Below are 27,524 nucleotides of genomic sequence, written 5' to 3' on the forward strand. Positions count from 1 at the left end.
ATGATAAAAAAAGTTTTTAAATTAAAAAATAAAATCTAGAACTCTAGCATGAACAAGTTTCTTGTGTCTTGTGTTTTCATATTCCTATTGGCATCCAACAAAACATACCCAAATTCAAACCCATCATCTTTAAAAACAAATTTCTCCTTCTTACTTCCTTAACTCCATTAAAAAAAAACCCTGAATATCCCAGTTATTGGTCAAACATTCATTTCACTAGATATACTGATGAGAAGTTACCATCTCAAAACAGGAACTGACAGTTTTTTAAAAATTAATAACATTCACTGCCAGGTTAACTGAAAAAATATCAGTATAGGATATGCTCAATTAATGTCTAATAGTCATCATTATAAATTTTTAAAATCAATTCCTTATTGAGACATCTGACTTTCTATAATGGCAGTATATTTCAAACACTAGCATCAAAGACATTAACTTAATTACAAAAGTAAACCTTTAATTTGAGATCATTACTAAATTACTCTAATGATTCAAGCTTTACTTTACTAATTTACGCAAGTGTAGTAATTCCTGTTTACTAACCCATGATCAGAATTGTCTCTTCAAACATTCCTGTGACTTTTCTTTGATGAATTTACTGTTGACTCTTTTAGGGCAAGGAAATGTACAGAAAAAGTCTCAGATGTCAAAGTAGTTATCTGGCTAACCATACAAAACAGATCAACATTCCTCTTTTCAAATACAGTAACTACTGCACTATCAGAAAATGCTTCTGACAGATGGCATGACTGCTCTGGGATCTGTGCTCTTCTGTTAGTTACTACTGACAAACTGGGCATTTTACATATGTCTGAAGTTATATTAGAAATTATATTTGAAAGCTTGGAAGCCATATATAACTGAGCCTTATATCAAATGTAATTTATATCAAACACATATTTGACTAAGAATTATTTCATAAATAAACAGCAACTATATGTAGTAGTTTAAAACACAGGTTCTGGAGCTGACCTGCCTGGATTTCAATTTGGGTTTAGTTCTTTACTTTATGAGTGACCCTAGCAAATTATTTAACATCTCTACGCCTGTTTCCTCAGCTATAAGATGGCAATGAAAACAATACCTACCTACCTCAAAAGGTTTTTAAAGAAGTTTAGATACATTAATTCGTGTAAAAGACTTAAACCAATGCCTCATTCATAGTAAAATTTCATTCAATGTCTGCTATTAATATGTTCTTGAGAAAAGGCATTACCATTGAGCAAAATTAACTTTAGGAAGAAGAGAATCACAAATATTCACTAGGCACACATCATGTGCCACATCTGTGCTGGTTATTTTATCCAGATCATCTCATGTGGTTCTCACAACAGTCCTGTAGGAAAGTATACCTACCCATTATGAAGATGTCAAAATTGAGACTTAGTTCAAGTGACTTAGGTAGAGATACAAAACTACCATACCAGAAGCCAAGATTGGAACCTACCCCTGTGACCCCTTGACTTTCCACCATACTTCCTACTAGTCATTTCATCCCTTTTCATAAAATTCTTAATTGCTTAATTTTAGTATCCTTGAATTTTTAGCTAGAATACATCTTAGATAGAAGCTATACAAAATTATCATTTTTAAACATAAGAGGAGACAGACCTTATGCCCTTCACTAAAATTAACTCAAAATGGGTCACAGTCATAGATGTGAAATACAAAACTATAAAATTCCTAGAAGATAACATAGGAGAAAACCTAGATGACCTTGAGTATGGTGATGCATTTTTTAGATACAACATCAAAGACATGGCTCATAAAAGAAATCATTGATAAGCTGGACTTCATTAAAATTAAAGGCTACTCCATGAAGAAGACAAGCCACAGACAGGGGAAAATTACTGCAAAAGACACACCTGATAAAGGACTGCTATCCGAAATATACGAAGAACTCTCAAAACTCAACAATAAGAAAACAAACCATCCAATTTTTAAAAAATGGGTCAAAATACACAGATTGGACAAAAAAAAAAAAAAACAAAAAAACCAAGAACCTACAATATGCTGCTTACGAGAGGCTCACTTCAGGATGAAAGACACACACAACCTCAAAGTGAGGAGATAGAAAAAGATATTTCATACAAATGGAAACAAGAAAGTGGGACTAGCAATACTCATATCGGACAAAATAGACTTTAAAACAAAAGCCATAAAGGAAAAAAAGGGGCCAAAGACCTTAATAGATACCTCATCAAAGAAAATATATGGAGGGCAAGTAAGTATATGAAAAGATGCTCCACATCATATGTCATCAGGAAAATGCAAATTAAAATGAGATACTACTACATATCTATTAGAATGACCAAAATCTGAAACACTAACACCACCAAATGTTGGTGAGGATATGCCACAACAGGAACTCTCATGCACTACTGATTCAAATACAAAATGGCACAGCCACTGTGGAAGACAGGTTGGCAGTTTCTTATAAAACTAAACATACTATTACCATACAATCACCAATCACTCCACTTGGTATTTACCCAAAGGAATTGAAAACTTATGTCCACGCAAAAACCTGTGCGTGGAATTTTTGCAACAGTTTAATTCACAGTTGCCAAAAGTTGGAAACAACCAAGATGTACTTCAGTGGATGAATGGATAAACAAACTGTGGTACATTCAGACAACGGAATATTATTCAGCATTTTAAGAAAATTAGCTATCCTCTGTGGTGACCTAAATGGGAAGGAAATCTAAAAAAGAGTGGATATATGTATACATATAACTGATTCACGTTGCTGTAGAGCAGAAACTAACACAACATTGTAAAGCAACTATATTCCAAAAAAAAAAAGAGAAAATGAGCTATCAAGCCATGAAAGATATGAAGGAAACTTATGCGCATATTACTAAGTGAAAGAAGGCCATCTAAGAATGCTGTATATTGTATGATTCCAACTATATGACAGTTCAGAAAAGGAAAAATTATGAAGACAATAAAAAGATAAGTGGTTTCAGGGGGTTGAAGGGAGGGGAGATGAACAGGCAAAGCACAGAGGAATTTTAGGGCAATGAAAACACTCTGTATGATAGTATAGTGATGGATATATGTCATTATACATTTTTCCAGACCCACTGGATGTACAACACCAAGAGGCAACCCTTTGGTAAACTAAGGACTTTGGGTGATTATGATGTGCTAATGTAGGTGCATCCTTAGTAAAAAATGTACCATTCTGAAGAGTGATGCTGATAATGAGAGAGACTATGGGTCAGGGGGTATATGGGCAATCTCTGTGTCTCCCTCAATTTTATTATAAACCTGAAACTTCTCTAAAAGTATATATTTTTTTAAAAAGCAGGAGGAGACTGAAGCTCAGAGGGTTAAGGGACTTGTCCTGAGGCCACGTGGCTATCCTATTTTTTACTTTCTTCAGCTATATCAATATGTTTTTTATACGAAAACCACCCTCTTTCAATGTTAAAAACATTCTCTTGGCCATTATCCATATTAGACAGTGATTCGATGAATATGTATGAGGCCATGATAACTGGGGAATGAAAGGGCCAGCCACTAAGGAAAGTGCTGAGCCAGGTTCCGAGACTGAGATAAAAAGAATACCTTTGTTGGTGGATTACAGTCATGCCAAAGGGGGAGTTAAGTTTCACTTGGAAAGGAAATGGAGAGAAAAAGGTGGTGTTGATGTGCAAAAGGAATTGACAGATTTTCCACACCTCCTTTAAAAGTAATTACAATCTCTTCTATTTCCTATATCTTCACCATCTTCCTTTCCTCTAGCTCTTCTCCCTTGTGGGATAAATGTGATCTAAGTTTTTCGATCTGGGAGCAAAAAAGTAGCCTGTCTGGATGAGACTTCAGTTCCCAATTCCCTGCTCTCTTTTCTCCTTCAACAAATTTGACCACTCAACATCTCCTCTTTCTCATGTCCCTTAAATTTCTCAAACTATGGCCGTTTCTCTTTCCCAACCAGTCAGCTGAAACAGATCTAGCTCTGACATTCAATAATCATTGCACACTTCTCATTTGGTTTCATGTCCCTCCTTCAAAGTTCACCAATGATTCTTTCCTCCTTCATTACAGTTTTCTCTTCTTATTTCTGTGTTATAATCTTCTCTTGGTTCTTCTTCTTCTGTCATTCTTTGATGTTGGTGTCCTCTTCTTATCTAGTCAGTTTCTTCAGGTTTCCTTGTTGGCCTTCCTTCTATTCTCAGTCTGTGTGCCTATCTTGAGTTTCCTTTTCTTCCACGGTACCGGCTCTACCTTTTCAGCATCAGCTCTTACCATCTCTCACATGAACTCTAGACTCCAGCCATACTCTTCCTCCCGTACCCCATGTTCTTTCAGAACTGCACGCCTTTGGTCATGTTACTCCTTGTATTTGCATGGCCCTTTTCTTCTCTGGCTTCCTGACTTAGCTTAAGAATCATCTTAACTGAATGCCTGAAACACAGTCAGCTGCTGCTGCTTCTATATTTTCAAAAGTCTCTGCAGCACCTATCACCTTCTTTTGTAATGGGACCTCTCCTCCAGTGGAATGTGATCTTCAAAGGCACCTCCTTGAAATAGATCATTTACCTTCATAGCCTAAGTAATTGGCATGATACATAGATACCATAGACCCATCTACAATCCGTTCTTGGTAGTCTGATCAGTGAACAATTGGAGTCATGGGGTAAGCAGCTGACACTGACATTTAGAGAGGCACAAGGGCACAGAGCTGAGGCCAAAGTGGCTGGAAAAGAGATTTGTGGCTGAGGGTCTCAGAAAGGTCAAAGAACTTTGGAGACTGAAGAATTCAGGTCTGGCAGCAAGACTGTTGTCAAAAGTCTTCCTTCAGCTCCGGGTATGAACATACTAGCCTCTTCCAACAAGATGTGAATAAAGAAGAAAGTTTAACAGATTAGGATTTCTGGGGATTTCCACCTTCCAAACACCATTTTTTAATTTAATAGCCTTCATAATGTTTTATGTTCATGAAAACTTTTAAGCAGGTTTCTTAACCTAGCATAATTGACAACATACCATTAAGAGATTTTACAAGAGGGCACGGGGAAGACTGGCTTGCTGATGCATGCGCAGATACTTCCTGGATGAGGTATATATGTTATGTGAACTGGGGTAGCTTCCAAAACAATGACCCAGACTTGCTTTCACAAACATCACTTATATACTGACATGAATATGCAGAAATTTATGTACCCGCTCACTCCATTTATAAAGGAGAGGTCTGTTAGCTAATTCAGAGCTACAGACCTCCTATAAGATGGTAAAACAGTTAAAGCAGAACAAAATGCAATCAAGCCATGTAAGAGAGCAGAATTTACCACCCCAAAATGGGTCTCTTTGGCATGTGTATTATTTCGAGCTGAAAATCATCAAGGCCCAAGAGACTCAGGAAGAACCTTTGGCCTTCTCCCTAACTGCCTAAAAGAATGTCGATAGAGGACTTATTCCAGGAAAGGAACTAACACCGTAGATAACTATAGTATGAACTAGGTGTGGTATATCAGGAGGAATCTAGCATAGTCTGTTTGTTAAAATTCCCCTCTGTGTCCCGTTGTCTCTGCACGGACCAGCCAATGTTTGTTTACCAAATATTTGCTTTTTCATCTCCATGTGAATTGCCTTCCTGTCGTTTGAAGTCCCAAACCACTACTGCCAACTTTCTCTTTTGGCTTTAGCTGAAGATGGTATTTAAGGTGAGGGCTTTGGCCATTTTGCCAAGTTAGTTTTCCTGTGTCTCTCCCATGTGTACCTGTTATTAAACTTTTGATTGATGTTCTCTTATTAATCTGTCTCATGTCCATTTAATTCTTAGACCAGCCAGAAGAACCTAGAAGAGTAGAAAAAAATTTCTTCCTTCCCAACAGCTAACAACAATGCAATGTTTTATTGGGTTTAAAAACAGTATAAAACCAATTTAATAAAAGTCTCCTTTTTTAAATCTCATGAAGTAACAAAAAAATTAATTTCATGTTCAAATCAGCTAAACACCAACTTAAATGAGGTTAAATTCTCCTTTGCAACTTGAGTAAAGTGATCTTAAAACACTTCAGGATTAAATTTGTCTTTATAAACTCCTAAATTTATAAGAATAGCTCATTTCTATCTTCCTCTCAAAATAACCAATGACTGGGTCCAATTACAAAATGCCCAGAGTCCTCTGTGTGGGTCTTAAAACATGTACCAAAATAACTATGATTGCCTATGTGGTAATATTAGCATTTGATGAGTGACAATTGGGGTGATTTTACTGATTTTGAACAGATTGTGTTACTAAGGATATGAATGCCAAACAAACATATAAACAATGCAGACGACAGTTATGTACAGCTTAATTAGGAAGGACAGTGCCCATGCACAGATGGTCACACACATAAAGGAATGGCATCTACAATGTTGTTATACTTCAGAAGGCATTCATCCACTTGTGGGAAGACTGGAAGAAATTGAGAAGGACAAGAAAAGATGACTTAGAACCAAGAAGAAAACTTTTTACACAATTAAACAGCTCTAATGGGCAGTGCCACCTTTTACAACCAGGCAAGTGAGGCCCCTGTCCTGGGCCCCAGTCTTCAGGGGCTCCCACACTTGAAGTGCCTTCTTTGAAAGTTTCCTTTCTTCTTAAAATAACTTTATTGACGTATAACTGATATACAAAAAACTATGCATATCTGATTTACAGTTTCATGAGTTTGGACATATGCATAAAGCCAGAAAGTCATCAACACAAAGTAACAGATATATTCAACACTTCTGAAAGTTTCCTTCCTGTTTTGTGTGTGTGTGGTAAGAACACTTAACATGAGGTCTATCCTCTTGACAAATTTTGTTTTGTTTTTTTTGTTTGTTTTTGCGTTACGCGGGCCTCTCACTGTTGCGGCCTCTCCCATTGCGGAGCACAGGCTCCAGACGCGCAGGCCCAGCAGCCGTGGCTCACAGGCCCAGCCGCTCCGCAGCATGCGGGATCCTTCCGGACCAGGGCACGAACCCGTGTCCCCTGCATCGGCAGGCGGACTCTCAACCACTGCGCCACCAGGGAAGCCCTTGACAAATTTTTTAGTGTGCAATACAATATTATTAACTATAGGTGCTATGTTGTACAGCAAATTTCTAGAACTTATTCCTCTTGCATAACTAAAACATTATACCACTTCACTGAAATTTTCTAAAGAAGCCCTTCTCTGGTGCCTGGAGCATGCCAGTGTCTGCAGTGCTATCTGGGTGTGGTACCTTGAATTCAGACCAGAACTGTATTGGACCTATTCCTGTTTCCTCTATTTGAGGTCTTCTCCAATGCTTTATCCCAAGTATGGGGTGAACCAGTTGTTCCGATTAGTTTAGGGATTCACACCTATTTCAGGGCTTAGTGACCTTGTTCTAGTTCCAGGAGAGCAGCCTGGAAAAGGATCCCTCCCACTGGTCAGTGTACTATTTCTTCCATAAGGTTGTACAAGGTTAGGTTGCAAAAATGGTGCAAACGTAAATGATCCTGAACAATGTTTATTCACGTTGGACAAAGGGCGAGTTCAGGTTCTGGGCAACCAAAGGTCTACCACCAGCCTTGAGCTTCGTGGGCCCATGCATCCGTTTGCCCATGTTCCAACTGTGGTGATGCTGCTCGTCTGTAGCACTTAAGGGTAGCAGGGGGTAGCAGCAGGCACTCTTTATCCTGTGGACTCACTGCCCACTGCATGCAGAGCTGCCATCCCTCCCCATTTGCTAATTGTCAGACAGTCCTCTAGTAGTGGCCATATCTATCTTCTCAAAGGCCTTTCAAGACCGTTTTTCCCTAATGCTAATGAGTCCTTGTGATCAATATCCTCTCTTACTTCCTACTGATGTGCTTCCCCAGGTCGGTCGCCAGCTGTATGGCCGAGGGAGAGATATTCCTTATATGAAGAGGCAACTTCTCTCTCTCCACCCAAGGTCCCCTCACCCCTGCCCTATGGGTGGCCCTGTGTAGAAGACAGGGGCACGGTTAACATTCAAAATGATCACAATCGGGGCTTCCCTGATGGTGCAGTGGTTGAGAGTCCGCCTGCCGATGCAGGGGACACGGGTTCGTGCCTCGGTCCGGGAGGATCCCACATGCCGCAGAGCGGCTGGGCCCGTGAGCCATGGCTGCTGAGCCTGCGCGTCCGGAGCCTGTGCTCCGCAACGGGAGAGGCCACAACAGTGAGAGGCCCGCGTTCCGCAAAAAGAAAAATGATCACAATCTAGGAATGCACTTATTATGGCCTAAAGAGTTCATGAAAAGATATAATTGAAAGATAGATGTGTTATTCTCAGTTCACACTCTAAATTCTAAATTTAACATGACTAGGAAACAAATTATGGTTCGCATTTCCCTCCACATTCTGAGTAAGAGGTCCATTCACGGTTCTTAGTGTTTACAGAACAACCTCTGAGGGAGCCACCAGAGGCCAGTATTCATGGGAAAAACAATGGATAATACAGTGTCGTGAATAATCCAATGAGCATTTAATAAATGGCATCATGGAACTGTAGAGGCAATATGTATGTTGTTTCAATATAAATAGGTGCTGAAGATCTATGGCACTGAAAGTAATAACAGTCTTGTCACAGTGGGGAGTAATCAATTAGCAAAAAATTGTCCATTTAACAATAAAGAACTTGAAGAGATGGGTGGAATTTTAAGGACGAAGAGTTCTGTCAACTACGAACTTTGTAGCAGTTATCCCTGTTCATATGTGGAATAGTCATCTTTTGAAGATTTCCATGATAAGAGTTCAAAGAACACAAACGTCAGGGAGGTTGGGATTTGACAGTCGCACAGTGTAGCACAGTGAAACAGATGATCTCCAGGATGCTACAGAATTATAACAGCCTTCCATCTCTCCTTCCTTGGGGAGGGACAGTGGAATCCCCAAAGTGGTTTCAAAGTAGTTCTCTGTGTAACTCCAGGTTTCAGCGAGGCATTGCTTAGGGTTTCTCAAAATAAAAGTACGGAGCTGATGGAGATTTATGAGTTAAAAATATTAATATGCACATAAGCTGTCAATTGCGGGGAAAATCCCATTGAAACAGAATTTTAAAAACCTTCCAAGATTGTTGTTCTTCCATTATTCTGTTAAGCTAACTAAGCCGCATGGCTTTGTGCAATGACCGTGAGCGCTCCTACTACAGTAGCAGGGGAAACCGTGCGCTGTAGTTTCTAGACTCTGTGGTTTATTCTGTTTCCTTCGCTCTTCTCTCCTCTGAATCATCCCGTTCCATCACTCCCTTCATGTAATTCCACCGCTATGCAGGTCAGAGTGTAAGTATTCTGGACGAAAACATCATGGTCATCAACAACCTAAGATATTCTCAAACATGCCATCTCTTTATTTTTAAAGATATATATTGGATTTTGAAGTAAATCTGAATTCAAATGGAATTATTAACAGTGCCACTATATATTGTTCTCTTAACATGTAACAACCTAGCAGAGACCAGTAGAGTGAAAGGAGGGAAAGTTGAGCTAGTGAACGTGTTAGGCGCTGTACTAATATAATCTCTGATTGGCTTTTTTTTTTTTTAATGGTAAACTGTTTTTCTTATTCATATTGTTTTCAGGATCTACCTTAGGGGGTGATCTACAGATACGCCTGGTCTCTTCCTACTAGGTCTAGTAGAGAGCCAGTGAATTCTTTATGTCCATGACAACCGATCACAGCAGGGGTCACTGCGACCACTGACTTTCAGGTTGTGTGCCTGGATCAACCTTGGTTTAGATTATCAGTACTCTCCTACAGTCAGTCCTATGGTCAGCTGCCGGGATACGGTGCTCCTCATAACATATAGGGTCCTGGAACGCCCCCCTCTTTTCTTGTTTCAACCAGTATCCGTGCATAGGGAGATAGTCTTCCTGATATTCCCTATTATAGTCGTAAAAAGACTTGGGCTACTGCCACATTTCCCCTGAAGTTTCCCTGATTGATGACCATGCCTGAGATTTTGGACTTTTCTGGGACAAGAACCCCACTTTGAAATGCACTTAGTGATGGGCACTCAGAAACCCCTCTAATGTATGTGAAGCACTCTTTGTGGATTAGTACCTTGCTTTTCATATGTCCCCCATCTCCAGCCTACACTGTCAAATACCTGCTACTTGCTGTATACCTTTACTTCCTGCTGATATGCTCAATCAAAAAAACAAAACAAATAAATGGACCCCTTGCAGAGATGTAACTAGAAATTCTCGCTTCCTGGGTAAGCCCACAGAATCTTTGTGGAGGATATGGCCTCTTCCCGAATGCTCTAGTTTCTCGCATCTTTGCTAATGCTAAGTTAGCCTGACCTGAAACCTGGGGTAAGCTTTAAGGCCTCAGTCAGAAAGATAGCAGTAGGAGGGTGAGTTTTCTTTTGCTTTTAAAGTGGTCAGAGCTTAACATTACTTAACTTTGTTTCCTAGAAATCCATTTGCCTGGAAAAACCTTATCACTCAGAACTAACTATGGTCCTAACTCCTAGTACACACAGTTTCTTGAATCACGTTTGAGCTTGGTAGAAGTTCTGGCATCCTAGTGACCCAGGGCTGTGACCTTCTACCTTCCTTCCAGTCTCTGTATGCTCCATGTTGTCCTGGGTTCATACTGAATCCTACCCTGTAAGTCAACACTGAAAAAGTCATAAAACTTTTATGATAATGTTTCTCTTGCTTTGACCAAGAATTTCATCTAAAATGGAGTTCATTTTCAATGCAACTTCTTCAAAATGATGGCTTTGAAGTTCTACTTACTGACAGCTAGAGTAATATTAAAAACAAGGCTACAGACGCCTTTGCAAACTCTCCAACTGCTGGTAGTACAAGTGTCACTAAACAATAGCCAAAACCAACAATGAAGGCTTAGAGATGCTAAGGCAGGTTAACATTTCACTTTGAAATTCACACGCATGGCAAGAAACCCTGTCTCCAAAGCAAACTTGCATGCTGCTCTGTGGTTCCCAGAAATCCATCTGCCCATTCCTATTCCGTTCAGGACAGTGGGACCAAGGCCAAGGTATTTCCTCAGCATAAAAATGATCTCCACCTGAATGTGTAACTAAAATCCTGACAAAAGGAAAATTATTTTAGAGTAAGATTCAAAACTTCTTTTACATGGCTACTCAGTGACTCAAAAGATGCTGCTTTCCTCATACACATGGATATTTCCTGCCATATCTGGATTTCATATTGGTGCTAATGGAGATTCAAAATATTAAACATATTCTATACCAGAGATCTTCTGATGTTCACAATGTTCAACAGTCTAGGAGGTTCAAATCACCACTAAAAAGGTTCCAGCTCCCTTGGATTTAAAACTGATCCTGGGAAAGAAGCACTTATACATTAATATATACAAACAAAGAGGACACTTTCAATTCATTCTCTGGGCTTCTGCTGCAAACAGGAACCCACTGCATACTGAGGCATAACTTCAAGCAGAAGTTATGTGACAGCGCTTTAGAATCCAGAAAAACAGCCGTACAGGGCAGACGGACTACTAGGAAAAAGTCTTCGATTCCTCTAGAATCAAAATGAAATATAATTTGGAAATATTTTAAAAATCAGACGGTCTTCATCAATAAGCAACCTTATTTAACTCGTGCATATTTGTTAGTAGAGTGGTGAATATCTACAACAGAGTTAATTAATACTTGTTCATTTGAACAAACATAGCAGATAACCAAAATAATGACATTTAATCCATTTAGAGCCCATTTTTCAGGTTAACTTCAGCTATATTGGGCACCAGAGATGATTTTACTTGAGGAGTTACCTAAGAATCACAGGACTATATTTAGAGTTTCACACTCATTTCAATTAACATAGTTTCATTGCCTATGAAATAAAGTTCAATTTATAGCTCCCTGGAATCTCAAGACCACTGGCCCTACATAAATTCCTAAGTCAGTCAAAAACAAAGACCTGAGATCCCAGCTCTGCCACTTAAAGCTGTGTGAGTCTGGCAAATTTTGGAAAACTTCTGGGACCCCTTTACCCTTTAACACATCTTCATATCTTTGTGAAGAGCCAGATAACATTAATAAAGCAACTGCTCCAATCCTAGCACACAGGTGGCTCTCAATAACTATTAGGTATGATAAATATTCCTACTAATCAAAGACAAATTAAAAATGATGAAATGCTGTTTTTTGTCTATTAAACTTGAAAAAAAAATAACATGATAGCAGTGAAATACAGATGCAATGAGGGGCTTCCCTGGTGGCGCAGTGGTTAAGAATCTGCCTGCCAATGCAGGGGACACGGGTTCAAGCCCTGGTCCAGGAAGGTCCCATATGCCGTGGAGCAACTAGGCCTGTGCGTCACAACTACTGAGCCTGCGCTCTAGAGCCCGCGAGCCACAACTATTGAGCCCACGTGGCACAACTACTGAAGCCCGTGCACCTAGAGCCTGTGCTCCATAACAAGATAACCCACCGCAATGAGATGCCCGCGCACGGCAACGAAGAGTAGCCCTCGCTAGAATCCTCCTGTATTGGTATGACCAGTTAGATTGGAACTGTAAGATCCAATATGGTAGCTATCAGTCACAAATGGCAACTAACCACCAGAAATGTGGCCAATCCAAGCTGAGAAATGTGGTAAGTCTAAATACACATCAGATTTCAAAGAATTAATATTAAAAATATAAATTATCTTATTAACAATTTTATACTGATGATATATTGAAATTACACCTTGGCTTAAATGAAAAGTCTTAGCTCCTTAAGTAAAATGCCTTAGGTTCTTAAATTTTTCAGATATTGTGAAATTTAACTTCATTATTAAATTCACTGCTCTAAATTCAAAGTACTGCTTGATTTTTTTTCTTTTACCTATTTTCCAAGAAAGGAAGCAATTTTTTTACTACCGTCTTTAGCCCAACTGCTTAAGTGCAGTTTACATTTCAAATAAACCAGTTTCCACCTATAAGAAATATTTTTTAAAATTCTCTTAAAAAGTAATATAATCATGTATATTTTATAGTTAGCAGTTTATAGTTATTAAGACTGCATTCAACTGGGTAGTGAGGATTGGTTCAAGATGGTGGAGTAGAAGGACATGCTCTCATTCCCTCTTGCAAGAACACCAGAATCACAACTGACTGCTGAACAATCATCGACAGGAAGATACTGGAACTCACCAAAAAAGATACCCCACATCCAAAGACAAAGGAGAAGCCACAGTGAGACGGCAGGAGGGGTGCAATCACAATAAAATCAAATCCCATAACTGCTGAGTGGGTGACTCACAAACTGGAGAACACTTATACCACAGAAGTGCGCCCACTGGAGTGAAGGTTCTGAGCCCCACATCAGGGGGTCCAGCAATGGGAGGAGGAATTCCTAGAGAATCAGACTTTGAAGGCTAGTGGGATTTGACTGCAGGACTTCGACAGCACTGGGGGAAACAGAGACTCCACTCTTGGAGGGCACACACAAAGTAATGTGCGCATCAGGACCCAGGGGAAGGAGCAGTGACCCCATAGGAGACTGAACCAGACCTACCTGCTGGTGTTGGAGGGTCTCCTGTAGAGGCGGGGGGTGGCTCTGTCTCACCTCAAGGACAAGGACACTGGCAGCAGAAGTTCTGAGAAGTACTCCTTGGCGTGAGCCCTCCCAGAGTCTGCCATTACCCCACCAAAGAGCCCGGGTAGGCTCCAGTGTTGGGTCACCTCAGGCCAAACAACTAACAGGGAGGGAACCCAGCATCACCCATCAGCAGTCAAGCGGATTAAAGTTTTACTGAGCTCTGCCTACCAAAGCAACAGCCAGCTCTACCCACCACCAGTCCCTCCCATCAGGAAACCTGCACAAGCCTCTCAGACAGCCTCATCCACCAGAGGGCAGACAGCAGAAGCAAGAAGAACTACAATCCTGCAGCCTATGGAACAAAAACCACATTCACCGAAAGATAGAAGAGATGAAAAGGCAGACGGCTACGTACCAGATGAAGGAACAAGATAAAACCCCAGAAAAACAACTAAATGAAGTGGAGATAGGCAACCTTCCAGAAAAAGAATTCAGAATAATGACAGTGAAGATGATCCAGGGCCTTGGAAAAAGAATGGAGGCAAAGATCGAGAAGATGCAAGAAATGTTTAACAAAGATCTAGAAGAATTAAAGAACAAGCAAACAGAAATGAACAAAACAATAACTGAAATGAAAAATACACTAGAAGGAATCAATAGCAGAGTAACTGAGGCAGAAGAACGGATAAGTGACCTGGAAGACAGAATGGTGGAATTCACTGCTGCGGAACAGAATAAAGAAAAAAGAAGGAAAAGAAATGAAGAGAGCCTAAGAGATCTCTGGGACAAGATTAAACGCAACAACATTTGCATTATAGGGGTCCCAGAAGAAGAAGAGAGAGAGAAAGGACCAGAGGATCCTTATGATAAACACTCTACAGAAAGTGGGCATAGAGGGAACCTACCTCAACAGTAGGTAGGTTCAGTAAACAGTAAAGGCCAAATATGACAGACTGACAGCAAACATCATTCTCAACAGTGAAAAATTTGAAAGCATTTCCTCAAAGATCAGGAACAAGACAAGGTTGCCCACTCTCACCACTATTATTCAACATAATTTTGGAAGTCCTAGCCATGGCAATCAGAGAAGAAAAATAAATAAAAGGAATACAAATTGGAAAAAAAGAAGTAAAACTGTCACTGTTTGCAGGTGACATGATACTATACATAGAGAATCCTAAAGATGCCACCAGAAAACTACTAGATCTAGTCAATGAATTTGGTAAAGTTGCACGATACAAAATTAATGCACACAAATCTCTTGCATTCCTATACGTTAATGATGAAAAATCTGAAAGAGAAATTAAGGAAACATTCCCATTTTCCATTGCAACAAAAAGAATAAAATACCTAGGAATAAACCTACCTAGGGAGACAAAAAGACCTGTATGCAGAAAACTATAAGACACTGCTGAAAGAAATTAAAGGTGATACGAACAGATGGAGAGATATACGATGTTCTTGGATTGGAAGAATCAATATTGTGAAAATGACTATACTACACAAAGCAATCTATACATTCAATGCAATCCTTAGCACCAATGGCAGTTTTTACAGAACTAGAACAGATAATTTGTATGGAGACACAAAAGACCCCGAATAGACAAATCAGTCTTGAGGGAAAAAAACAGGGCTGGAGGAGTCAGACTCCCTGACTTGAGACTATGCTACAAAGCTTCAATAATCAAGACAATATGGTCCTGGCACAAAAACAGAAACATAGCTCAATGGAATAGGATAGAAAGCCCAGAGATAAACCCACACACCTATGGTCAACTAATCTATGACAAAAGAGGCAAGGATATACAATGGAGAAAAGACAGCCTCTTCAATAAGTGGTGCTGGGGAAACTGGACAGCTACATGTAAAAGAATGAAATTAGAACACTCCCTAATACCATACACAAAAATAAACTCAAAATGGATTAGAGAACTAAATGTAAGACTGGACACTATAAAACTCTTAGAGGAAAACATAGGAAGAGCACTCTTTGATATAAATCACAGCAAGATCTTTTTTGATCCACCTCCTAGAGGAATGGAAATTAAAAAAAAATAAACAAATGAGACCTAATGAAACTTAAAAGCTTTTGCATAACCAAGGAAGCTACAAACAAGACGAAAAGACAACCTTCAGAATGGGAGAAAATATTTGCAAACAAAGCAATGGACAAAGGGTTAATCTCCAAAATATATGAACAGCTCATGCATCTCAATATTAATAAAACAAACAACCCAATCAAAAAATGGGCAAAAGACATAAATAGACATTTCTCCAAAGAGGACATAAAGATGGCCAAGACGGACATGAGAAGCTGCTCAACATCATTAATTATTAGAGAAATGCAAATCAAAACTACAATGAGGTATCACCTCACACCAGTCAGAATGGCCATCATCAAAAAATCTACAAACAATAAATGCTGGAGAGGGTGTGGAGAAAAGGGAACACTCTTGCACTGATGGTGGGAATGTAAATTGATACAGCCACTATGGAGAACAGTATGGAGGTTCCTTAAAAAACTAAAAATAGAACTACCATACGACCCAGCAATCCCACTACTGGGCATATACCCAGAGAAAAGCATAATTCAAAAAGACACATGGACCCCAATGTTCATTGCAGCACTATTTACAATAGCCAGGTCATGGCAGCAACCTAAATACCCATCAGCAGACGAATAGATAAAGAAGATGTGGTACATATATACAATGGAATATTACTCAGCCATAAAAGGAAAGAAATTGGGTCATTTGTAGAGACATGGGTGGACCTAGAGACTGTCATACAGAGTGAAGTAAGTCAGAAGGAGAAAAACAAATATCGCATATTAACGCATATATGTGCAACCTAGAAAAATGGTACAGATGAACCGGTTTGCAGGGCAGAAACTGAGACACAGATGTAGAGAACAAATGTATGGACACCAAGCTGGGGAGAGCAGTGCCAGGTGGGGGTTGTGGTGTGATGAATTGGGAGAATTGGATTGACATGTATACACTGATGTGTATAAAATGGATGACTAATAAGAACCTGCTGTATAAAAAAATAAAATAAAATTCAAAAAAAAATTGGGTAGTGACTTGGAAGATAAATATAAATATTCCGTAATTATGTCTCAGTAACCTTTTCTGGTATTGAGTAATAAACAGAAGATACAAGGAACCTGTCTTTTTTTCTCTGTTTAATCTTATTATTTATTCTCCTGAATGATATAAGTTAAATTTATTTACTCATCAATTACTAATCACCTACTATGGGCCAGGAAGCATTGTAGGTGGTAGAATGTACAGTATACAAAATAGTCTCTGTTCTTATGAAGTTTAAATTCTAGAGGGAGGAAAAAATCATAAACCAGTAAACAAACACACATACATATATATGTCTAGTGATGATAAATCAAAATAGAAAACATATGTCAAGGTAAGAAGTTACAGAGTGATAGAAGAGGTGATATCTTAAACACAGTGGCCAGAGGCCTTTCTAATGAGATGATATTTAAGCAGAAAATAATGACGAAAACAAGCCTTGTAGATATTTAAAGAAGTAACATTCCAGTGGGAACGTCAGTAGCAGAAGTGCCAAGCCTGGACTGTGCTTTCTGTGTTTTGGATTATCGAGAAGCCCAACATAGTTGGAGCAAAGTAAGCAAGGGTGAGAACCATGGGGACAGATCATTGTGGAGTTTGTAGAACACAAAAAGGGCTTCTGTTTTAATTCTGAGTGAAATGAGAGTTCCTAGAGGGTCATGGTGGAAGTGATACAAGATATGACTTGCTTGAAAATTTATAATGCATCAAGGTGATTGACCAGGTGAGTCACATGTTTTGTATAATCCCAGAGTATTCAGGAAAAGGGAGATCAAGGAGAATTAATAACTAAGATCACATTGCTAATGAATCACAGAGGTAGAATTCCAATCCCATCTCTCTTTAAAAAGTCCAAGTCACCTTTTGGCATCACAAAAGATGAGTGAAGAGAGTATCATGGAAAACATTATGAAAATTATTGAATATGTATAGAAATATCAGGAGGACGAGAGCTAAGCACATCAGTAGACTCTTCTTTCAGTTTATGGTCCTTAATATTAAAGTCTGTACAATCACTGACTATGCGGAATATATAATAGTTAATGCTCAGTATATGTTTAAAAAGTGAATACATAGTATTTTCGAATTATAGCGAGGAAGGCACATTTCAACATGTCAAGAGAGCAATACTGAGGTAGTGTGGTGGACTATAATTTTGTCTAAACATTTTTGCTGGTCCCCTCCCCTACAAACCAGGCCCATTGCTACAGGAAGCAATATTTTCCATCACATTATCATCAGGCTTGGCCATGTGACTGACTTTGGCTCATGAAATATGAGTGGAAAAGATATGAGACACAGGCCTCATACGAGCAGAAGCTGTTAAGAGCCATCATGTAGTCTTACAATCTCTTTTTCCAATCTGTCACCACCTTGGCATGGCCCAGGAAAGGGTTGCCCCTCAGCTTGTGTCCCACCATGAAGGTACATGAAGGGGAGCCTCATACAATACTGAACATGAGCAAGAAATAAAGCTCTAACTTTGTTACTGTAATATAAACTAGGAAAGGCCACCTAATAGACGTAAACGGTGTGTCCAATACATTGCAAACTGGGAGGTTTTAGTCTTAAGGAAGTAGTAACTGAAATCTTAAGCTAAGAGTGAAGTTAGGAGTTTCTAGCAAGTTAAATAACAAAGAAGAATCTTTTCAGGAATGACATAAATCTACTAAATGTCATTTTTTCTTAAATGGCAGGGAACAGTTAAATAAATAGTGTAGCTGTATATATGTGCCACGTCTTCTTCATCCATTCATCTGTTGATGTACACTTAGGTTGCTTCCATGTCCTGACTATTGAAAATAGAGCTGCAATGAACATTGTGGTACATGACTCTTTTTGAATTATGGTTTTCTCAGGATATATGCCCTGAGTAGTGGGATTGCTGGGTCATATGGTAGGTAGTTCTATTTTTAGGTTTTTAAGGAACGTCCATACTGTTCTCCATAGTGGCTGTATCAATTTACATTCCCACCAACAGTGCAAGAGGGTTCCCTTTTCTCCACACCCTCTCCAGCATTTATTGCTTGTAGATTTTTTGATGATGGCCATTCTGACCGGTATGAGGTGATACCTCATGGTAGTTTTGATTTGCATTTCTCTAATGATTAGCGATGTTGAGCACCCTTTCATGTGTTTGTTGGCAATTTGTGTATCCTCTTTGGAGAAATGTCTATTTAGGTCTTCTGTCCATTTTTGGATGGGGTTGTTTGTTTTTTTGATATTGAGCTGCATGAGCTGCTTGTAAATTTTGGAGATTAATCCTTTGTCAGTTGCTTCATTTGCAAATGTTTTCTCCCATTCTGAGGGTTGTCTTTTGGTCTTGTTTATGGTTTCCATTGCTGTGCAAAAGCTTTGAAGTTTCATTAGGTCTCATTTGTTTATTTTTGTTTTATTTCCATTCCTCTAGGAGGTGGGTCAATAAGGATCTTGCTGTGATTTATGTCATAGAGTGTTCTGCCTATGTTTTCCTCTAAGGGTTTTATAGTGTCTGGCCTTACATTTAGGTCTTTAATCCATTTTGGGTTTATTTTTGTGTATGGTGTTGTGGAGTGTTCTAATTTCTTTCTTTTACATGTAGCTGTCCTGTTTTCCCAGCACCACTTATTGAAGAGGCTGTCTTTTCTCCATTGTATATTCTTGCCTTATTACTCAGCCATAAAAAGAAACGAAATTGAGTTATTTGTAGTGAGATGGATGGACTTAGAGTGTCATAAAGAGTGAAGTAAGTCTGAAAGAGAAAAACATACATATGGAATCTTAAAAAAAATAAAAAGGTTCTGAAAAACCTAGGGGCAAGACAGGAATAAAGATGCAGACGTAGAGAATGAACTTGAGGACACAGGGAGGGGGAAGGGTAAGCTGGGACAAAGTGAGAGGGCATGGACATATATACACTAGCAAATGTAAAACGGATAGCAAGTGGGAAGCAGCCACATAGCACAGGGAGGGTGCTTTGTGAACACCTAGATGAGTGTGATAGGGAGGGTGGGAAGGAGACGCAAGAGGGAGGAGATATGGGGATATACGTATATGTATAGCTGATTCACTTTGTTATTAAGCAGAAACTAACACACCATTGTAAAGCAATTATACTCCAATAAAGATGATAAAAAAAATAAGATAAAGTAAAAAAGACTTAGCCTTAAAAAAAATAGTGTAGCTGAAATGTACCTATTAACGATAGGTGGAAAGATTCCGTGGACACTGTATATGTCAAAGACGTCCAAAGTACATCTATATTTTGGTTATTAGGAGCTCTTTACTTTCAAATAAGAAAATAAGAATAATGCAAAATAATTACATAATAATTCAGAATGTCAATTTTAAACCATTACTGAAATACTCCATCTCAAAAGAAAGTCGACCAAGAATCCTTATATAACCTCCAGCCATAAAATATAGAGTTATGGATATTTCTTTTTTATATGACACTCCAGACTCATAAAGTACACAGCTCCTGAAGGAGCCTGTCTTACTGACATCACTGAATGTAACAAGAGAATGGCCAAGACAATCTAGACATTTCCAAGCACTCCTTTATTTCCATGTCCAGAATAATAAGGAGGACAACATACTGCGTGGAAAAATAAAAATACATGCTTCCTGGAGATAAGAGGGAATTGAAATTTTAAAAATAAATTTGACAGTCAAATAAGTATGACATACATAAACTTAAAAAGCCATATAAGCCAACATTCTGAAAGATTATTCTATCCTATAATGTTCTAATTTCTATAAGTCTACTTAATTTCCATAAACTCTTGTTTTCAATAACATTGGTAATAAAAATAAAGGCAAAATGCATTAAGAACCTACTGGGTGGCAGTAGTTGTGCATATTATATCACATAGTTCTCACACACCTCTATAAAGATGATACTTTTATTACCTCTATTTTTTAGGGAAAACAAAATGAGAATGCAAAAAGGCAAGTGTAATTTGTGCCTGTTAAGTAACAGTGCTAGGATTCCAAAGTTGATATTTCTATTCCCAAGCCCATTCTAAGTTAGTATTTTAGGATTTTTCCTGTGCTTTCCTATAGTGTATTAAGATCTTTAAAGTAATTTTTATCCTTAAATATGTCTTAAAAGGATTTCTAATTTGACATTATTTTAACCCATTAATGTTACTCTCCAATAGCTTCTCAAAAAGGAGACTGTAACTCCCACCAAATAAAGGCAGAGGGCTTTGTACCCTTCACATGCCCAGCACATAGTTGGTAGATGGTAGATATGGATGAGCAAACAGGTCAAAATATATGTAGCCTATATTAAATTAAAGTCATGTATTTCCTATTTGCAGGGCAGGAATAGAGACGCAGACATAGAGAACGGACGTGTGGACACAGAGGGGAGGGGGAGTATGGGATGAATTGGGAGATTAGGATTGACATGTATACACTACCATGTGTAAAATAGATAGCTAGTGGGAACCTGCTGTACAGCACAGGGAGCTCAGCTTGGTGCTCTGTGGTGACCTAGAAGGGTGGGATGGAGGTCCAAGAGGGAGGGGATGTATGTAACATATAGCTGATTCACTTTGTTGTACAACAGAAACTAACACAACATTGTAAAGCAACTATACTCCAATAAAAAAAAATAATAATAAAAGAAGAGCCTTATTAGAAAAAAATAAACTGGAAATTATTAATTGTGATATAAGAGATCTGCATCAATTTCGGAAATAGTCTATTAGGAAAAAAAAAAAAAAAGTCTGAGTAAAACAGATTTCAGGCTTAGAAATACCAAGATGGTGAGGTACACATCTGTATGAAAAGGTTTACCTGTAGCTTACCTTCACAGCTAACTGAGAAATAAAGGAAAATTAAGTTATTGGGTTTTTGTTTTTTAATTCAGGAAAGAAACTTATCGTTTAGGATATCATATTTAAATCTTTTGATAAAAGATTCTCTATTCATGCCAGACAACAATTTTCACCCAACACTACCTGATTACGTCTTTGAGTTTAGTGCAAAATCAGGAGCAAAGTAACAATATCATAAGGAACACGACTCTGGCAACACTTTTTTCCAAGGCAGAGGGAAAAAACCTCATAGCATCATTGGTCTCATGAGCAATACAGACAAAGTTTCACATAAACAGCTAATTCATTGGAAGCACAGCCAAAAGGAACATTAACATTTTCCTGAGATTCTCATAAAGTCTCACTAATACCGGTTAACAGGCCTGCCTTCTTGCCTATTTTAGTAGCAGCAAGAAACACGAAATTTTGATTAAGAAGCTTGCTTTCTGCAGCTACCCAATTTTAGTAGGTAAGAATTAGATATTCAATTAACCTCAAAGTCTGGGCTGTACAGAAACAGAGAACTACATTTGTATGCTACGAATTGAGACCATGGAAGAGAAAGACTAGGTAAAGGAGTTCTTGAGGAGCAATGAAGGTCACCATAATGATCCAATATAGGGAAGTGGTAACAGCCATTGCCTGTATTGGAGTATAGCTGTAAAAGAACTCTCACATATAGTTATTCCCTTCCCATGTGAGCATGAATGGGGAATTAAGCCAACAGATAATTCAGTTAATCTCTTTGACACTGGTTCCTTGTGACTGGAAGCTTTGGTATTCCTAATCCTGTGTCAAGATCAGCCTGAGGAGAGTGAAGGACCTGAGAGTTAACGGCCAAAATAGCGGCTCTAAATGGCTAAAACTGACAGAAAGGCAGGGTGATACTGAATGATGAGATGACTGTGACATGCCTCTGGAGAAGCTCATTCAGAAATATATATCATTTCAGTGATAAACTAAAAATTATTAACTGTTTCTGAAACAAACAAGTGTACTAGCCTAATTTTTTTCCATATGTGAAGATTCAAAATCACAGTTAATTACGTGGCGCTAAAAGTGGCACAAAATTTAGTGGCACTAAAAGTGGCTGTCTTACCAATGTGAAAAATCTTGAATTTCTGTTAGTGAACCATGTGTAGAATGACGGAACATCTTTTATTTAATTCTTCTTTGAATATAATTCGATGCATTATTACCTCAATAAGCACTCATTATCTTCATCTGTAAAATAATTTCACTTTAGACAATAATTTTTTATATAATGTGTACAACTTTCATGCTATTTCTTATGAAGCAATTAGTTCAGTGTTGTAGAACAATAGTAATGGATCTCCCCCTCTTCTCTCTCCCTTTTCAACTAATCTGGGGCAAAGGATTAAAAAAGAATACAACATTTCATTTTTAATGCTATCATCATTCTCAATATGACCTAACCAGTAAAAACTGCAAAATCAGCAGTAGATCCAAACCTAGGGATTGTCTTTAAAAAGAGAGAGAAGAGAAACACACATGAGCTGCATCCAAGAAGCTGTCATTAGACTTAGGGATGAAGTTTGCTTTTGGCTACTGCTAAGCTCAGCAATTGCGACTTCTCCACTTCTGACTGGGTATCTACTTCTAAGAGAAGAGATTTAGAGAATATTTGAAAAGGAATCTTCACTGTGAAAAGCTTGGTCATAAACTTCAATTGAAAAAACCATTTTATTAGGTGTCTACAATGTGCAAGGCAGGGAGCTCATGAGAATGATTGAGTAGTTTTCTCCACTGTGAAGGTCCTAGACACTCAATAAATATGAATAAATGGCTTTATTTGACAGGTAAAAGTTGGTCGGAATTCTTCTTTACTGTTTTATGTGGTTTCAATTTCTAGCCCCACGTAGCTCTTACAGAAGATTGAAAAATTTCCAAAGTATGGATGAACTGAGCTTACGAGACCTAAATTATTCATAAAATATGACTGAATGGTTCACATTTTAGAGATGTATTAGCACCTTCAGGTCACAGGGTTACCATTCAGTTTGCTAGATAAGAAGTAAAGACTAAGTCATTGACTAGGTAAGTTAGAGCAGGGTGACAATGAGGCCAGAATGTCAAAAGGTAACTCTCCGAAGACCCTAAATCCCATACTCTTGCCAAAAAAGAACGTAGCTTGCATATTCAATTCTGAGAGATGAGGAGAAGAAGGAAGAGGCTACTCTGTGTCAATCCCTGTTCTAAGTCCTTCCAAGACCTTAATCCTTCCAAGAGCTCCATGAGGTTGAAACTTCTGATGTCTCATTTTTACAGTTGAGACAACAGACTCAGGTTAAATAACTTGCCTGGGCATATAAGTGGTAGAGTCAGAATTCAAACTCAGGCAGTCTGGATCTAAATCCTGTTCTGGCCTTTTTAAATGGATTGCTTTGCATTCCATTAAACAGAGACATTTTGATGTGTCTTTACCTGCTTTTACCTATAAATTGAGAAAAACGGACTTGGCTAGATTTTTTTTTTTTTTTTAATAGCAGTGCCAACCCTGAACTTGTGGGTACTGGCACATTCAGGTAGCAGTTCTATCCCTATACGAGCAACACAAACATCCTGTCTATATGTCTCTTTAGAGAATGTCAAGCAAATAGTTTCCTCCCCAGATTCCAGGTCAAAATGGAGTTTGCTTCATGTTTTACACCAAAGACAGGACCTGTGCCAAGTTTAAATTAAGAACAAAAGTCAAAGTAATGGTGCATCAGTTGTGGGTTTGGCAATGGCAAGAAAGATAGCCTCAAAGAAAACTCATACCTTTTATGGAAACCAAATATTGACCACAATTGGCACATAGAAAACTGCACAGACAAACAAAACTGCTGGATAAACAAATCAAAATTACATAGGAAGCTGACACCCATTCTTTACAGTGGAAAACCAAAGATAAAAATGAGTCACAAATTTTATATTCTTGGAAAGGATAAATGTTCACCCATCTAGTAATATTTTTTAAAAATTTCCCTGAAGATGTCTAATATTCCCAATATTTTCTTTAATAACAAACTAAGAATACCTACAATGTGTTAATGTCACAGGACAATTGACTATAAACTCGGTTGTGAAAGAAAAAAACAAAACAAAACCTTGACTTGAACAATGTGTCATTTAATAATACAAAATGTATTCTCAGATTCCTATAACATTTCTAGATTATAAAAAGAGTATGTGTATACTTGTGTGTGTCTGGATATTGGACCTGAGGGAGAAAAAAGTGTTCTTTCAACAATAGCTTTATCCAAGACCGGTATTTTTGAAGTAGAGAGGCTTATAAGGGTGTTAACACATCAGTCATCCTTTTTTGTCTCTTTTGTTACCCAGTGTCCTTATATTTCCTTTGCCCTGACCCATACCAAATTAGACTTTCACACACATAACAGATTCTGAAGAAATAAGAGGATCAATGTGTTCAAACTAAGATCTACTACATCTTTGTGAAACTCTAAAGAACAGAACCCATCTCCCTGAAAATAAACAAGAAGGAGAAAAAGAAAATTCTTACAATTTGCCATGAGACTGTAGGAATCACTAAGAATTATAAAGGCAGTCAGGTAGCCGAAGGCACCTTCATTTTCAATTCTAAGTGAACTACAGTGTAAAAAACTATAATCCTGTTATATATAGTTCATGAAAACCTTCAAAAGGGATAGACCATCATTTCTTGTGAGTTTGGCGTTCTGCCTTTTTTGTTGTACTTCATTGCGTTGCTTGATTTGGGAAAAAAATCCACGTGAAGCTATTTCTGACTTTCCCTTTTTAACGCTAACAGTATACCCCTTGTGATATGCTCCTTTATCACTTGACACTGTATCACAATTAAGTCCAATTCAGGCTTTAAATGGAGAGCCGAGGTCCAAACAACATGCTTTAAAATAGGCCCAGAAGCTAATCAAGAGTGAGACCCTCAGGTCACAGCCTATGTCAGTTCTTACCCAGGATTGTCTTTCTTTTTGCTTTCTCAAATCTTAGATTTATATTCAAGAATCATGGCATTATTTATTATGGCATCAATAATGCCATAATCATGGCATCTTCGACTTTTAAAAGGAAAATAGAAGTTATTCCTTTTAGTCTCTACCGAACCAAAGATTCCTCTTTATTATATCTCTCTGGCAGTGGCTGCCCATGCCTTCCCAGGAGAATCAAGCCTGCTTCTTGAAGCTTTTACCTGAAAGAAAATAATTCCAGCATCTGTTCCATCGGCAATTTGAACATCTGAAGAAAACTGGTCAGCCTCCAGCCTCGTTTGGACCCGCTCTGTCATATTAAGCACTCTTCTTAAATCATGGCTCACAGACAGCAGCACAACCCTCTGGATGCGGCCTGCACATCACAGTGTGCAAAGTGTCTACGAATTTTTTTTTAATCTGTTTATTTTTTTGAAGTATAATTCATTTACAATGTTGTGTTAGTTTTTGGTGTAGAGCAAAGTGATTCAGTTATACTATAGGTAGGTAGGTAGCTAGATAATAGATAGATTAACAGATAGGTAGATAGATATAGATATATATTCTTTTGCGTATTCTCTTCCATTATGGTTTATTACAGGACATTGAATATAGTTTCCTGTGCTATACAGTAGGTCCTTATTGTTTATCTACTTTATATATAGTAGTGATACCCGTTAATCACAAACTCCTAATTTATCCCTCCCTCACCCCCTTTCCTTTTTGGTAACCGTAAATCTGTCTTCTGTGTCTGTGAGTCTGTTTGTTTTGTAAACAAGTTCATGTGTGTCGTATTTTAGATTCCACATATTAGTGATATCATACAATATTTGTCTCTTTCTGACTTATTTCACTTAGTGTGATAATCTCTAGGTCCATCGATGTTGCTGCAGAAGGGTAGTTCATTCTTTTTAATGGAATTAGTTCATTCTTTTAGTAGTATCCCATTGTACATGTATACCACACCTTCTTTATCCATTCATCTGTCAATGGATACTTAGGTTGCTTCCTCATCTTGGCTATTGTAAATAGCGCTGCTATGAACATTGGGGTGCATGTGTCATTTTGAATTAGAGTTTTCTCCAGATATATGTCCAGGAGTGGGATTGCTAGATCATATGGCAACTCTATTTTTAGTTTTTTGAGGAACCTCCGTACTGTTTCTCATAGTGGCTGCACCAAAATATATCCCCACCAACAGTGTAGGAGGGTTCCTTTTTCTCCACACCCTCTCCAGAATTTATTATTTGTAGACATTTTAACGATAGCCATTCTGACTGGTGTGAGGTAAAAATATGGAACACTACACGAACGTGCATGTCTTCCTTGCTCAGGGCCATGCCAATCTTCTCTGTATCATTCCAATTTTTAGTATACGTGCTGCCGAAGCGAGCACTGTCTAGGACTTCTCTTGATCTTTACTATGTTTCTATCGTGCCTAAGGTTTTTATTTTTTAGCAGCTGCTTCATACTACTGGCTCATATTAATCTTATAGTCATATAAAAATACCCAGATTCACTTTTTTAAAAAGCACCATTTGCTATCAAGCTGTGTTTCTACTACCTTAAAACTGTCCAAACTGGTTTTTACAATAAATATTTACATTCAAATTTAATCCCATAATTTGATGCAATCAGTTGAAGCTATTAACCTTGTACACTGATGTTCTCATCCATCACATTAATGCTCCCTCCCATATTGCTATCATCTGCAAAAGTTACTTACATACCTTTTATGACTTCATCTAAGTTTTAATATTTAAAAATGTTTTAAAATGTTAAACCCAGTCTCAGGGCTGAATCCTTCGTGGTCAGATCCTCAAATATCCCTCAACGTAACAGAATCGTTAGAAACAAAGTCCCGCCTTTTCCGTTTACAATTATATTTCCTTCTCTGTTCATCTGATGCCCATCAGTACAGTCTGGTTGGAATCACTCTCTTTAGAACTGTAGTTCATACCAAGTTTTCCTTCATCGTGCCTGTCATCATTAAAGAAGAACATCTCTTTTCAATAGCCCTGGGTAAGATTAGGGCGGGAGAATATTTCCCACTTCACTTTATGTCACTGAAAGTTTATTGTCAACACTGTGGGATGGCTTAACATCACATGTATCTTAACTTAAAAGGCCAACTTGAATCTTACCCACCATCTTGAAATCGT

At 38.2% G+C, this 27,524-nt stretch overlaps 1 protein-coding gene and 1 non-coding gene across 2 annotated transcripts in view; both read right to left on the bottom strand.

Annotated features, from left to right (window-relative positions):
- Window positions 1-27,524, bottom strand: part of NAV3 (neuron navigator 3) — a 592,483-nt gene that overhangs the window by 415,267 nt on the left and 149,692 nt on the right.
- LOC116761377 lies at window positions 26,652-26,758 on the bottom strand. The gene has a single exon (XR_004351954.1). It is a non-coding gene; the product is annotated as a U6 spliceosomal RNA (small nuclear RNA).

This window comes from Phocoena sinus, chromosome 10 (assembly GCF_008692025.1).
Source record: "Phocoena sinus isolate mPhoSin1 chromosome 10, mPhoSin1.pri, whole genome shotgun sequence".
Classification (NCBI taxonomy): Eukaryota; Metazoa; Chordata; class Mammalia; order Artiodactyla; family Phocoenidae; genus Phocoena; species Phocoena sinus.